Below are 16,030 nucleotides of genomic sequence, written 5' to 3' on the forward strand. Positions count from 1 at the left end.
AAATTTGCAAATTTGCATGTGAGACAAAAGAGTTGTAAGATATAAGATATAAGAGGGAAGAAAAAATTAGAAGAATTTCAAACTTAACAAACTGTTCTTAATGTTTTGGCAACCCAGGAGGTGAGAGGCCTTGTTTGTGAAAATTATCCAATTCTCCTTAAATGTCAGGAATTTACTTAGAATGAATGGTGACTAATCTCAGTTCTCTTCATACTCATTATTATTTCTGTATTTTCTAGTTCATTAATATCTGTTATCTTTTTATTTTTTCCTTCTATTTCTTTGGACTTCTTTTCTAATTTTTCTAACTTATTAAGTTGAACATTTAGCTCATTAATTTTTTATTGTAATTACTGGTTTATTTGGAAATTTTATACTATGTTATTTTATGTTTTCAATTTTCAGTGACTTTGCTTACTTTTTCTTTTCTTTTTTTTGATTTTATTAGTTTGATGGCATTTCTTTATTTTTATCCTCTCACCTCCTTCTTGGATTGGAATGTGATTTAAGCATTTTATTTTGATGTTTCTAAAACTTGCACTACAGCTAGATTTAGCTAAGGAAGTATAGCCTTCTGGCCCCTAACATGCACGGTCCTCCTCTAAGCCATAGCAATGTGGCTCAGATGTTTTTGTAAAATTTGAAAAATTTAAATTAGTTTTTAATTCTTAAGAGAAAATAATGTAAGTTCCCCAGATTATATAGGACTCAGGTCCCCAAAATCCTGGTTCTGCAATGCCCTTATTATATTATTATTATTATTATTGAGATGGAGTCTCACTCTGTTGCCTAGGCTGGAGAGCTCGATCTCGGCTCACTGCAACCTCCGCCTCCTGGGTTCAAGTGATTCTCCTGCCTCAGCCTCCTGAGTAGCTGGGATTACAGGCGCCCACGCCCAGCTAATTTTTTTTTGTACTTTTAGTGGAGATGGGGTTTCGCCATGTTTGCCAGGCTGGTCTTGAACTCCTGACCTCAGGTGATCTGCCTGCCTCGGTATCCCAAAGTGCTGGGGTTACAGGTGTGAGCCACCACACCTGGCCAATACCCTTATACTTTAACGAGCACTTTTGATGTGAAGAGTCTAAGCTTATCAGCATTTCTACTCTTTCCAAGAGGAACTAAATCCTTTAGCTCTTATTGTCCCCTCTTTTTTTTTCTATGCTATTGTTGAATGGGATTTTGAGTCCTTGTTTTTAAGCTTTCCAAGTTTAGATATACTTTTAATTTTTCTTAATAAGTCAGTTTAGATTCATTTATATTTATAAGTTGTCAAAATCATCAGTCTCTTGCAATTCACTTTTCATTCTTCTGTATTTAGTTTCTTTCTTTCTCTCTCTCTTTCTTTCTTTCTTTCTCTTTCCTTCTTTCTTTCTTTTTCTTTCTTTCAATGGAATTTTGCTGTTGTTACCCAGGCTGGAGTGCAGTGGCGTAATCCCGGGTGACTGCAACCTCCGCCTCCCAGGCCTAAGTGATTCTCCTGCCTCAGCTTCCTGAGTAGCTGGGATTACAGGTGTGTGCCACCACGCCCAGCTAATTTTTTGTATTTTTAGTAGAGATGGGGTTTCACCATGTTGGCCAGGCTGGTCTAGAACTTGTGACCTCAGGTGATCCACCCACCTTGACCTCACAAAGTGCTGGGATTAAAGGCATGAACCACTGTGTCCAGCCTATTCAGTTTCTGTTCAACATCTTTTTTTAGTATTTCTTGACTAACAGTCTATGAATGCTATACTCTCTAAACTCATCTTTATTTTACTTTTACTTGTAAATAACAGTTTAAGTGCCTGTAGGTTAAAACGTTCTACTTTTTTCTGGCTTTTCTGATAGATGAAGAGATGCCTGCAGTCAGCACCATGCGCTTCCTTTGTGAGCAATCTTAATTTTTTTCTAATTATCTTTAAGATATTTTCTTTGTTTTTATGTTTTCTAATTTTATTTTGATGGGTCTAGGTATAAATTTATTTTTACTTGTTTGGGAATCAGGGTGCTTCTCTAATCTGATTTTTTTCAGCTCTGCAAAATTATCAATTATTTTTTCTTCAAATATTCTTCTTGGTGGATTTCTTATTAGATGAATATAGGACATTATTTCTGTTGCTTAACTCTTTTGACACTTTACATTTTTTATTTATTTGTACTGCATTTTGAGGGACTTTTCTCAGAATTGTTTTCCAGTTTATTGAGTCTTTTGTCAGCTTTATCTAATCTGCTGTTTAACCTATCCAATGTTTTTAAACATATTAATGACCACGATTTTATTTGTTATTAAAAGTGCCAGCTTTTTTGCATATTTCTTGTTCTTTAGTTATGATTTGTATCTGGTGGGTTATTTAGTGTGGGAGGAGTCATATGCCACCACCCCAGTTGCATAGTTGTCTCTACAAAGCAACTTTACTTTTTTTTTTTAGATTTATTGGGATTTCATATTACAGATAAAATCCCATTTAAGGCTCCCATACACCTGGATGATAATATAAATTTGATCTTCCCATGCACTCATGGCACAAAGTTGGTGTTTTGATTTCTTGCAGGAGACCTTTTTCTCCTTTATAGCTATCAGCAGGGAGAAAGTTACACTGGTGTGTCCCCAGGTTGGCGAGTGGAGCTAATTTCTCTTTGTGTGACCTAGACAGTCTTGGCTTTATAAAAATAGCTATTCCAGGGCTGGGTGTAGTGGCACACACCTGTAATCCCAGCACTTTGGGAGGGTGAGGTGGGTGGACCACCTGAGGTCAGGAGTTTGAGACCAGCCTGACCAACATGGTGAAACCCCATCTCTACTAAATACAAAGAATTAGCCAGGTGTGGTGGTGCATGCCTGTAATCACAGCTACTTGGGAGGCTGAGGCAGAAGAATCACTTGAACCTGGGTGGCCGAAGTTGCAGTGACCCGGGATCACACCGCGGCACTCCAGCCTGGTGACAAGAGCAAAACTCCATCAAAAAGAAAGGAAGGGAGGAAGGAAGGAAGGAAGGAAGGAAGGAAGGAAGGAAGGAAGGAAGGACGGACAGACGGACCAGTCTGGGCAACAAGAGTGAAACTCTGCCTAAAAAAACAAACAAACAAAAAAACCAAAAAAAGCTATTCCAGCTCTCCACCTAGTTCAGGTGAGAGGTTTTCTCACCTGTTCCAGTGTGGTTGTTAAAGTCACACCCTAAGCCCTAGGGTCTGTATCAAGGAAGATACTCCTGTGAGCAGTGGTGGCATCTGCTCTAGCTTTGCATGAGCTTTGAGATTCTAGTACTGGGAGGGTTCCTTTAGTCTTTTGAATTCGTTTGTGCATCGTTACCTGTTTTCAACATATTTATACATTCATATCAAGAGATGGACTTCTCTACATTAGCTGGGTCTGCCATATTGCTGAAGTCTCACATAGGTATTTAGAGCATTTACAGCTGCTTGAAATTTGTTATGTGACAAAGGGTTTCTTAGCGTCTAACATGTTGGGAACAATGGCTATATTCAATGAGGAACTATTACATGATTTTTTTTCAAAGTCCTAATGGAAACCACTCAGACTGCATCCCCCCCTTCTTACTCTCCTGAAAGAAGAGAACGATCATCAATGGCAAACAGCAGCTGCAGCAAAACAACACCAAGAGCAGGCTCCATGCTCAGGAGAGATTGCTGTGCCTCCTTCTCATGGTTTCTGGTGCTCCACACTGTCAGAGAACCGTCTCTGGTACTGAACTATAGAAATGATCCCTAGAAGAATAGTCTTACATTACATAATTGGAAACAAGAGAGTGACATAGGTGTTGGTTTTTATTAATAAAACAGAACTTGTGCACTTGTACACATTTAGCAAGCATTTTAAGCATGCCAGCTGTTGTCCTCAGCACTCCATTGCAATATCTAATTTGATCTTGACCAAATCCTCTAATGCAGACACTGTCATTAACTCCATGTGAGTAAACATTTCAGCTGATGAGGAGACTCAATTAGAAGGTAGGTAACTTGATGAGGAAGCCTTACAGTAGGATTTAGAGCAGTATACCTTGAGTCAGTCCATGCTGTAGATATAGAAATGATGATAATGATTAATTAATTAGCAATAATAATAATAATAGCAGATAACATTTATTAAGTGCATATTATATTCCAGGCAATTTTCTAACACCTTTTATAAAATTAACCAATTTACATCACAAGAAGCCCATAAGCCTGTTATTATTTTTGTCCCCAATTTACAGGTGAACAAAAACAAAGGCACAGGCTAAAAGTCACATAGCTAGTAAATGGTACATTTTGGGTTTGAATACAGGCAGTTGGATTGTAAACCTCACCCTCAGAGATTATCCTCAGTGATAAGGGAGGATGAAAGATTAGTTAGCTGTGTTCTCCAGTGGTCCAGTAAGGAAGTAACCAGGGTTTGAGCTGAAATCGTCATAGTAAGAATGAGGGAGGGACAGATATTAGAGCCCTGAAAGAGTTGAAACAAAACCTCTTGGCTTCCTGTAGGTCTGGGAGATGGAGAGCCTGAGGGTCAGGGAGGACCTAAGGGTTATTTCCTGACCCCTGGCTGGTGTCAGATCATAGTGCTTTTACCCAAAGTAAGGGTAAATGAGGAAGTTTTGGATGCAAACATGTGCTTTGCTCTTTAAAAGAAATATGAAGATGAAAAGTTTTGTTGAATTCAACTATTATTTTGATAACACTTAATCGAAGATTTACCTATTAAATAATTCAAAAGCATCTGTAGTTGTTTTTGTGAAATGAATTTTCTGCAGCATGAGTGCTAGTGTGCACCCCTCTATATGTAAGTAAATATTCACATTTCTTTTGCCTAAGTGAAGGGCACCTCACCACTGTTTTGTCAAAAATCATCTCACTCTGTTACCTATTTTCTAGAGATGTAAAATTAAGTGACAGTTTAACAAGTTACTCACAAAATCCACTCCATTGAGACCATGTGTGCATTGAGAATTATGCTTGCTGTCCCTTTTAAGTGAAGGCGAGTTCCTTCATCAATCGCCGGGATCTCATACAGCGGTTGATTTCCCAGAGTCATGATAGATTTGTAGTGATCCAGCCAAACGCTTGCACATGGCTCCTCCCTCTGACTATAGATACACATCTTCAAGACAGGTGGCCTGTGTTGGGAGTAGTCTGGGGACATGAATGAGACAAAAGCTAAGTAGCCCACGTGGGCACTGAACCCCTAACCTTCGCCTCATTAGCACAGTGCTCTGACCATCTGAGCTTACCCGCCACAGACTAATGATGTGTGCATGGAGGCACAGCCACATCAATCACATTTTCCGAAGCAAAACTCACTACCCTGAAAGTAACCGGAAGAACCATCCGTATAGATCTGCTCACCAAGGGAACGCAAAGCTATCCTAATGGATGGCTGACGTGCTGCTTTTCCACAAGCCATTCATTCATCATCACTAGGTCCTAAAAGGATTTCAAGATGCCTAGGAATTCACCTTAGTTAATTCACACTTTTACGAATGTACTTCTTCCTTGTCAGGTACTCTAGCTAGCATAGATACAACTTGTGGTTCTGATACCTCAACAAGTAAAGCGTTGAAATTCCCCCGGTTAGGAATTCATCTGTTTTCATAGATAGATCTTTAGTGGTTGTGACTGATCCCTCAGAGAATCTTTAAGCCCCTGAAATTTTAGGTAAAAAAAGTGTGCATATGTGTGTGTGTGTGTGTGCACAAGTGCAGTTTTTCCCCTTTGGGGAATATTTTCAATTTTGTTTAGATTTTAGGTATATGTGACTCAAAGCCTAAGATCTGTGGCCTTAACTCGGTAAAGAAGATAAGGGAGAAAAAAACTCCAAAAACATACTTACTGTAGAGCCTACTCCAGGTAAGAAGTCACTTATATTATTTTTAAAAATTTATTTTATTTTAGGTACCAAGATACATGTGCAGGATATGCAGGTTTGTTCCATAGGTAAACATGTGTGATGGTGGTTTGCTGCACCTATCAATCCATCATCTAGGTGTTAAGATCAGCATGCATTAGCTATTTTTCCTGATGCTCTCCAACCTCCCCCAACAACCCTCCCAACACAGGCCCCACTGTGTGTTGGTGTCCTCCCTATGTCCATGTGTTCACATTGTTCAGCTCCCGCTCATAAGTGAGAACATGCAGTGTTTGGTTTTCTATTCCTGCATTAGTCTGCTGAGGATAATGGCTTCCAGTTCCATATATGTTCCTGCAAAGGACATGATCTCATTTCTTTTTATGGCTGCATAGTATTCCATGGTGTATATGTACCACGTTTTCCTTATCCGGTCTATCATTGATGGGCATTTAGATTGATCCCATGTATTTGCTATTGTGAATAGTGCTGCAATGAACATATGTGTCCATGTATTGTTATAAAAGAATGATTTATATTCCTTTGGGTATATATCCAGTAATGGGATTGCTGGGTCAAATGGTGTTTCTGGTTTTAGGTCTTTGAGGAATCTCCACACTGTCTTCCACAATGGTTGAACTAATTTACATTCCCACCAACAGTGTACAGGTGTTCCTATTTCTCTGCAGCCTTGCCAGAATCTGTTGTTTCTTGACTTTTTAATAATCATCTATTCTGACTTGTGTGAGATGGTATCTCATTGTGGTTCAATTTGCATTTCTCTAATGATCCATAATGTTGAGCTTTTTCAATATGTTTGTCGGCCACATAAATTTCTTCTTTTGAGAAGTGTCTGCTCGTGTCCTTTGCCCACTTTTTAATAAGGTTGTTGGTTTTTTTTCTTGTAAATTTGTTTAAGTTCCTTGTAGATTCTGGGTATTAGACCTTTGTTAGATGGATAGATTGCAAAAATTTTCCCTCATTCTGTGAGTTGTCTGCTCACTCTGATGATAGTTTCTTTTGCTGTTTTGAGGCTCTTTAGTTTAATTAGATCCAATTTGTCAATTTTAGCTTTTGTTGCAATTGCTTTTGGCATCTTCATCATGAAATCTTTGCCCTTGCCTATGTCCTGAATGGTATTGCCTAGATTTTCTTCTAGGGATTTTATAGTTTTTGATTTTACATTTAAGCCTTCAAACCATCTCGAGTTATTTTTGTATAAAATGCAAGGAAGGGGTCTAGTTTCAATTTTCTGCATGTGACTAGCCAGTTCTCCCAGCACCATTTATTAAGCAGGGGATCCTTTCTCCATTGTTTGTTTTTGTCAGGTTTGTCAAAGATGAAATGGTTGTAGATATGCGGTCTTATTTCTGAGTTCTCTGCTCTGTTCCATTGGTCTATGTGTCTGTTTTGGTTCCAGTACTATGCTGTTTTGGTTACTGTAGCCTTGTAGTATAGTTTGAAGTTGAGTAGCATGATGCCTCCAGCTTTGTTCTTTTTGCTTAGGATTGTCTTGGCTATATGGGCTCTTTTTTGGTTCCATATGGATTTTAAAGTATTTTTTTTTCTAGTTCCGTGAAGAATGTCAATGGTAATTTAATGGGAATAGCACTGAATCTAAATTACTTTGGGCAGTATGGCCATCTTCATGATATTGATTCTTTCTATCCATGAGCATGGAGTGTTTTTCCATTTGTTTGTGTCCTCTCTGATTTCCTTGAGCAGCTGCTTATATTATTTTTAATGGTGGACAGAGAGAAGGTTGATACCATGGCAAGTGTGTAAGAACACCTGAATGCCTGAGGTTGAAAGTGTGCATGTGTTGCAGAAGCAACTGTATTACTTAGAGAGGGAGCAATTGTACCTCTGACCACCCCGGCACTGGGGACAGCTGATGAAAGTGTGTACTCTGCACCAAACTCCAGAACCCTGGGTGAGAGATCACATCTGGTTTATTGAAAACTGTTGCTAATTTTAGCCAAAAACGTCTACTTGGAAAAGGAGGAAAAGGGAAACGATCCACACACTTCGGCTTCCTCTGATATGGAATTTGGAAGATCCCCAGAAAGACAGACAGGTTGGAATAAGTAAATAACCCAGCATCAGGATTGGCAGAGAGGTGATGCTAGAGGACAGTAAGAGTAGAAATGAGAATAGTTCTAGAAAGTTTGTACTGGAGGGTACTAGGCAGTTTACATACATCATGGGGCTAATCCTACAGCAGCCCCAGAGGTAGGCTTGCAATATTACCCCACAGTTAGAAATGGGGGCAAGTAGCAATTGGAGAAGGTTAAGTAAATGGCCAGGTGTCATGCAGCTGCAGTCCTGGCATTGGTATTTGAATCTAGCCTGCTTACTCCACAGCCTGTGCTTTAAGCCAGGGGCCAGCAAACTGTGGCTCACAGGCCAGATCCAGCCTGCGGCCTATATTTGGAAGTAAAGTTTTGATGGAATGTAGCCACTCTCATTCGTATGCATGCTGTCTATGGCTGTGTCTGTGCTCCCGTGGCAGAGAGGAGTGGTTGTAACGGAGGATATCTGACCTACAGAGAACTGAGGCCCTGAAGAAAATGAAAATGCAGGGCCTCCAGTTCACAAATTATTAAGAATTTTAAAACAGTAACAGGAGAACATTAAACCAAGCAAACGGCCCTTCTAAAGTGTGGGGCTTTGTGCAACTGCATAGTTCTCATGGCCTTGAAGCCAACTCTGGACCCACAAAGTCTAAACTATGACTATATGGCACGGTACAGAAATATTTTCCTCTGATGTTTTTCTATTTCCAGCCCCTGATAAAGCTTCACTGTTCCACAAATGAGAGAAATGGATGAGGTTTCCCACAAATCTAGATGGTCCTGAAGTATTCACCATAAAGAAACTATGTTTTAGTTTGAGATTCTATCCTTATCCAATTTTTGGTGCCAAAATACCCTTTTTGATGAAATGATGGGAAGATTAGATAATAGACGTTTGTTTGTCTTATGTCCTTAATTGGCAAAATAAAAAGTTTATTACCGTATGTCAAGAATCTAATTAAAAAAGAATTACCAGTATAGTAGTCACTGGAGGTACATAATGTTAAATGGATAGACAGGAAAAACCAAAACACAGTGTTGAGTAAAACCCAGAGTGAGATATAAAGTACAGTATCTCTGCCACACATAAATAAATACATGCTCTAATTCAAACACGTGTGCATAGCAAAGATATATACCAAACTGAGTGAGAGTGAGGAGGGGGAAGCTGGGGTTGGGGATGGAGTTGAAGAAAAAAGCATGAGATTAGACAAGAGGAAGGCCTCGTACCTACCGATTTTCATAATACGTCCTGAACTGAGAAAGCCATTAACTGAACTGAACTTTTACTGTCTGATATCCAAAACACAAACTGTCCTCGCAGTGACGCTTGAAATTCCGACTCGGAAAGCACTCCCACAATGCTCTGCAGGGCGAGCTGAGATGGACGGGTCTGCCCATGGTCACTGCTTCTCTGCCATCCGAAAGCCAGCATTCGAATAGCACTTTATGGTTGGCAAAGCTCTTTCTCTTTTATTAGTGATGGTATTTTTATACCCATTTTATAGACAAGAAACCTGAAACTGCAAAAGATTAAGATAATTGACCAACCAACACAAATGTGGCCGAACCTAGGCTCATTCCAGGTCTTGTGACATTCAGTCTGTTGCTTTTTCTAGTCTCCCCACAAAAGTTGACTCCTCGATGGGGTAAGATTCATCGTGCTTTAAGGGTGACAGCACGATTAGGAAATGTTTGCTTTTATGAAAAGTCTATTGGTGACATCTTTTAATACATTTGCCAATAAAGAAGGCATTCATTCCTCAGGATCTCTCCCTCTGTCTCCTTCTTTACTGCGTTTTCTCCCATCCTCATACCCGGCTTTACCAGATTGTGGGGCCAAAGTGACCCTCAGAGATGATTCCAATTTTGCACCAATGTAGGACAAAAGTCAAATAATAACACGATGGTAACTGTTTATGCCTTAAATGGTCTAACTCTGATTTTCTAAGTCTCTTTGGTGTACCTGCCATGTCAACAGCCTTGCAAATGGGCTGTTCTTGCTCATGGCTAACTTAAATATCTTTGATGCACTTTAAATCTATTCCTGTCCTCCAAAAACCAGCCGCTTATATTCTAATGCACACTTTAAGACTGTTACTGAGTTATCTACTCTACTTTCTCCTAATTAAACCAAGATCCTTTTGCATTTTTTCAAAAGGACTATTCACAAGACTAATCATTTTTGTTTTTCATTTATTTTGCATTTTACACTCTTTTGTCCCCGACTTTCTCTTAGACATTGCATGGCCTCTCTAGATACCTACTGTGATAGGTATCAAGACTAAAGTGATAGGTTAGACCAATGATGCTCAAAGTTTAGTCCCTGGACCAGCGGCATCAGCATCAGCATCACCAGGGTATTTGTTAGAAATGTAAATTGTGGGGTACCACTCCAAACCTATTGAATGAGAAGCTTTGGGAATGGGGCCCCATAATCTGTTTAGCAAGTCTTCCGGGGAACTCTGATGCATGTTAAAATTTGAGAATTACTTTTTAGCACACTCTTTCCTCTCCCTTTGTGAACAAAATACTTTTCAGCCCCATTTGTGTTGAGCATGGCCACATAATTTGCACTGGCCAATGGAATGTTAGTGAATGTGGTACAATCCTTAAATGTGCTTGTGTGGCTTAAGTCGGCTCTTGAGCTGCAGCGATTCAACATAAGAGGAACATGCACCTGGTCCAAGACAGTGTGGAGTTACATGGAACAGAACAGCTCAGTTTGTTTCAAAGAAAAGTAAAAGCAGAAATAAACTCTTGAGATGTCTGTCTCCCTTACAGTCTAGACTCCACAATGGGTGGACTTTATAGGACTCATTAGAAAGCAAATACTTGGCCGGGCGCGGTGGCTCACGCCTGTAATCCCAGCACTTTGGGAGGCCGAGGCGGGCGGATCACAAGGTCAGGAGATCGAGACCATCCTGGCTAACACGGTGAAACCCCGTCTCTACTAAAAATACAAAAAATTAGCCGGGCGTGGTAGCGGGCGCCTGTAGTCCCAGCTACTCGGGAGGCTGAGGCAGGAGAATGGCGTGAACCCGGGAGGCGGAGCTTGCAGTGAGCCGAGATCGCGCCACTGCACTCCAGCCTGGGTGACAGAGCAAGACTCCGTCTCAAAAAAAAAAAAAAAAAAAAGCAAATACTTGCTCAGTCAATGAACTGGTGAGGCCAGTCTATCATGCAAAATGCTAAAAATAGGTAAATAAATTAATGCATGGAAAGAACTGATTACATAGTTCTTTATGAGTAAAATAAATCCCCAATCATAGCAGATTAAGTGAATAAAGCAGATTAAGTAAATAATTTTCCCACAGTATACAATGTCTGGAGGGAGACTGATGCTGTCATTGGTTCTGCAGGTTGATAATCAGGGTCAGCATCTCTGTGGAGAATGTGCTGGTACTGCTCAAGTTGGTCCCATTCTAGGTATTTAAAGTAGAGGGTATTTAATAAAGGGAATTGGCTATGTAAACACTGGAATAGTAGAGAACCAAGTGAAGGTAGTGAGAACCTCCAGATATTAATGGCAGCAGAAAAGACCAGGTGGATAAAAGGAATAACTGAGGTGTATTATATATAGATTCATTGAGGTCTCCAGCGGACTTTTACTCATTGTTCTCCTGCTCACAAATGTCCCCTGTGTTAGCTTGCTTCATTTGCCTCTAGTCCTGCCAGTTCTTCCTAGATTACCCCTTAGGAAATAATTTGCATTCACATCCTTGTCTCAGCTTCTGCTTCTGGGAGAACTCATGAAGACCCACCAACTGACTGTTTCAGGGAAATGTTGCTAAAAATCACCCATTGTGGAAGCAGAACTCATCTATTTTATAGAAATATTTTTTGAAAACATTCATGGATTGATCTACTTCTTCACTTTAGGAACCAACTCTTTGTCATTTTCCTTCCCTCCTCTCCCTCCTTGCTATTAAAAAGACATAGTGAGCTTGCAAATGCAGATGCATATAAAATTATGTGAATATACATATATGTGTGTGTGTGTGTGTGTGTGTGGTGACCTAAATTTGTTTCTTCTCCTAAGCAGGATCACAATTTTACATTCTTTACATTCTTGCTTCAAGATTTGTGAAGGAAGAGCTTGCAGGAATTTCTCTGATATGCATTGTCCTTAAGAATTACTTATATCCACACATCCCATCTTGTAACTCTCACTAGACAGACCACAAGCAGCAATACAACCTCTTCCCTATCTCTTACTTCTGGCATCTTCTTCTCCCTATTATGCTCTCTGGATTAGAGCCATTTCATCTGTTTATCACCTACTGTTGACCTCATCATGATAACAATGCCTCATATTTGCTCACTTCATAGTGAACATATATAGTACTTATATTTATATCTGTAAATAAATATATAGTACTTATATTATTTCATATGTAGTACTTATATTATTTAATTTTGATTTTGATTTTCAAAGTGGGTTTTAAGGTAAATAGATTTACCATTTTATGGATGGAGGAACTGAGTCTCAGTTGAGCATTAAATGCCAAGCAGAAAGTGATTTAGCCATTTGGGACAGAGCCTGGACTGGAGCCCGAGTGTCCTGTGTCCAACCTCAGAGCAAATTCCACATTTACACATAGAACATCTCATAGTTAGCAGGTGACATTTAAGTAGAATGTCAAGAAGGGAAAGGTCTGCGGTTGGATACCTGGGTTCAAATCCTACCTCTCACCTCAATTTCTCTGTGTTAAATAATTTTGTTACTCTGAGTCACACTTTCTCATATTAAAATGGGATCATAAGGCTGGGTGTGGTGACTCATGCCTATAATCCTAGCACTTACGAAGGCTGAGGTGAGAAGGTTGCTTGGGGCCAGGAGTTTGAGGTTGCTGTGAGATGTGATTGTGCCACTGCTTTCTGGCCTGGGTGACAGAGTGAGACCCTGTCTCAAAAAAATAAAATAAAATAAATAAAATTAGACCATAGTAGTACTTTCCTTATATGGTTAATGTGAGGATTTAATGGGATATTAATATGCAAAATACTTACAAAAATCATAGCCAATCATATACATGAATCAATTACCCTCCTTAACAAAATATGTCTTACTCTGTGAAGGGTGTATATGTGTATGTGTTTGTGTGTGTGTAAGGGGGATGATTACAGTCTATCCAATAAAGACATTTTCTACTTAGAAAATTGAAACCTTCTGTTATTCTTTACCTTAAATCTGAGCAATTCCAATTATTAAACTAATAAGTTTCTTACCCGTAGACTGACTGCTTCAATAGAACTGATTTTGGTTTACAGATATTGGCTAGAAAAAATAAAAAAATATTGAGCAATTTTTTAAAAAGAAGTTAAAAAAATTGTGGTAGATTACATATGACATAAAATTTGCCATCTTAGCCATTTTTAAGTGTATAGTTCAGTAGTGTTAAGTACATTCATCTTGCTATACAACTATCACCACCACCCATCTTCAGAACTTCCTCATGTTGCAAAACTGAAACTTTATTCCCATTAAATAATAACCCCACATTCCTCCCTCCACCAGCCCCTGCCAATCATTGTTCTACTTTTATCTCCATGAATTTGACTATTCTAGGTACTTCATATAAATGGAATTATACAATATTTATGCTTTTGTGACTGGCTTATTTCACTAGTGTAATATCCTTAAGGTTCTTTCATGTTATAGCATGTGTCAAAATTTCCCTCCTTTTTATGGTAGAATGGTATTTCATTGTATGTATACACTATATTTTGTTTATCCATTCATCCATTGATGGACACTTGGGTTGCTTCCACCTTTGGCAGTTGTGAATAATGCTCCTCTGAACATGGCTGTATAAGGAATTGTACAATTCTTACTCAAAACAGCATTCTTTGAGAAGTGGATAAAGAAGAAAAGTTTATAAAGAAAATAATTTAGTGCAGTTACGCTACATTTGAATTAATTGAGTCTGGTTAGCTTATGAAGACATAAACAGAGATACCAAATTGGTTGCCTTAGGAGAGGTCAGACTTGAACACAGAAACCTGAAAATTATCAACAAAGAGAAAATTTCTAAAATCTTAAAGAAGGTGATTTTCCTTATGGTGGAGATAGGATGTAACATGATCACTGAGGTGAGGAGGGTGTATTGAATTTTCAAGACTCATCCTCAAGACAAAGTACAGAAATTTAAGCTCAACAGAGGAATATAAATAAGTCCGAGAGAGAAAGCACATGGCTTGAAGAAATTTCAAGAACCGATATTTTATGAAGATAGTCTATAAAAGAGCTGAATTGGTAGAATACAAAGGGCCATTCAAAAAGAGGACAGAATGCAGTTTCCAGTAATGGGATGAAAATACAGCTATTTGAAAACTGAAGTCAGAAGAAATCTGCAGTAGGAGAGATGGAGAAATCATTCAGAAGGCATTTATTTACTTTTTAAACAAACAAGGCTGGGAACTCTCGAGCCCGTTTTCCAAAGATGGTTGTAACAATATCTCCAGTACGCCATGTGCTTCTAGAATCTTGCCACACTAACATCAGGAACCAAAGTCAAATTCCCCTGTCTTGGAATCTAGGTAGGCTTGTGACTCACTTGTAACTAAGAGATTGCAGTGAAAATTATGGCGTGTGACTCCCAAGGCCAGGTCACTAAAGTCTTCATAGCACCTACTTTGCTGCTAAAATGGCTGGTCTCAAAGCCTTCAGTTTTCATATAGAGTGTCCTCCTGCCATCAGGTGGCCATGCTGTAAGGAAGCTAAACTAGTCAGATGAAGAGGGACCATACTGAAAGACCTGGAGACTATGCAACAGAGATGTTCAGAAAATCCCTGTTATATCTCCAGCAGTTGCATGAGAGACCTTGAGGCAGAACCACTGAGACTATGGGTCAAAAATTAGCCCTTCTCTAGTTCCTAACCGATAGGAATTGTTCAAGACAATAAGATGATTGCTGTTGTTTAAACTACTACATTATGGTATTTGTCACACAGCCTTGGGTACCCAGAGCACTATTTATGGGCCAGGCACTGTTTTATGTACTTAAGTACAGTGCTTTGAAAATAGAACTGTCCTTGTTTTTATAACATTTACAGACCGGTTAGAAATAGAGAAAATGAGAATTTTGGCTAACAAACATTAGCCAAAGAGACAGGATGGCATGATCAAGAATAACGATAGAGAAAAATATAAATGGCCAGGTGTAGCTACAACTTTCCTGACATTTGAGGGTGAATGATACAGGCAAATACCTTATATGCAAGATGAGCACTGTTCCTTGCCCACTTCCTTGCTGCTGGACAGGTGGAATTGGGGAATGGAAAATACCAGGCAGGAGTAAGAGAGAAAGAAGGAAACTTTAATGGCTCCCTGGGGACAAGTATAACCTGAATGATGCAGAGGTGTTTTTCACCAGTTTCTGGAGATGAGCTAAATGCTGTTACAATAATCCCCCTTTTGGGGGCACTCAGGGGTCACGCTTCCTCTCAGGTACTTATTGTTAAGCAGTGGGCAGAACCATCCCTGGCTGTGGGTGCTTTGTGGCCAGAACAAAGGGCAAAACAAGTATTTAACACCCCGCCGGCCCTCCCGGGCATAATTTATAGCATTTTAATTCTCCTACTTGTCTCCGCTTAAGAATTTCTTATAGCATTATTTAATGATGTGAGTTCAATGGGCAATTTTAAAACCTACTTAATTTACTATTTCTTTCCTCAGTGATGCTGTGAGAAGTGATGCACACCATACTGCAGAGGTAGCAGCCTGAGTGTGATGCGGAGAAAAATCATCCCACACCAATTAATACTTAAGCAGGCTCCAATTTTCTCTCTCAGGACCCCAATAGCCATGACAGAATGCTAGGGAGTTTCACAGATCAAAGAAAGAGTGAATCATGTTAAAAGAATGGCATCAAACACATCTTATGCCTAGTCTTGGAATGCCCCCCATGTCTTTAGATGTCCTACAATATGAAGGGAATGAGTTTTACAGGGCAAATGCAATACACACAAAGGGGCAAGGGATGTAATCTTAAATTGAGTCAGTAGTCTGGAAAGAAAGACATGAAGAATATGCCCAGTAGCATTGGAGAAACTTGTTACTGTAATAAGCTCAGGAATCACATGTACAGATCTCTGACATTAGTGAATATATATTAGTAAATTAGGGT

The 16,030-nt window shown here is 39.3% G+C and overlaps 1 non-coding gene across 1 annotated transcript; it reads right to left on the bottom strand.

Moving 5' to 3' along the window:
• Positions 1 to 3,509: 3,509 nt before the first annotated feature.
• Positions 3,510 to 3,722, bottom strand: LOC112439029 (small nucleolar RNA U3). Its single transcript, XR_003027326.3, has one exon. It is a non-coding gene; the product is annotated as a small nucleolar RNA U3 (small nucleolar RNA).
• Positions 3,723 to 16,030: the final 12,308 nt, after the last annotated feature.

Source organism: Pan paniscus, chromosome 12 (assembly GCF_029289425.2).
Source record: "Pan paniscus chromosome 12, NHGRI_mPanPan1-v2.0_pri, whole genome shotgun sequence".
Lineage (NCBI taxonomy): Eukaryota > Metazoa > Chordata > Mammalia > Primates > Hominidae > Pan > Pan paniscus.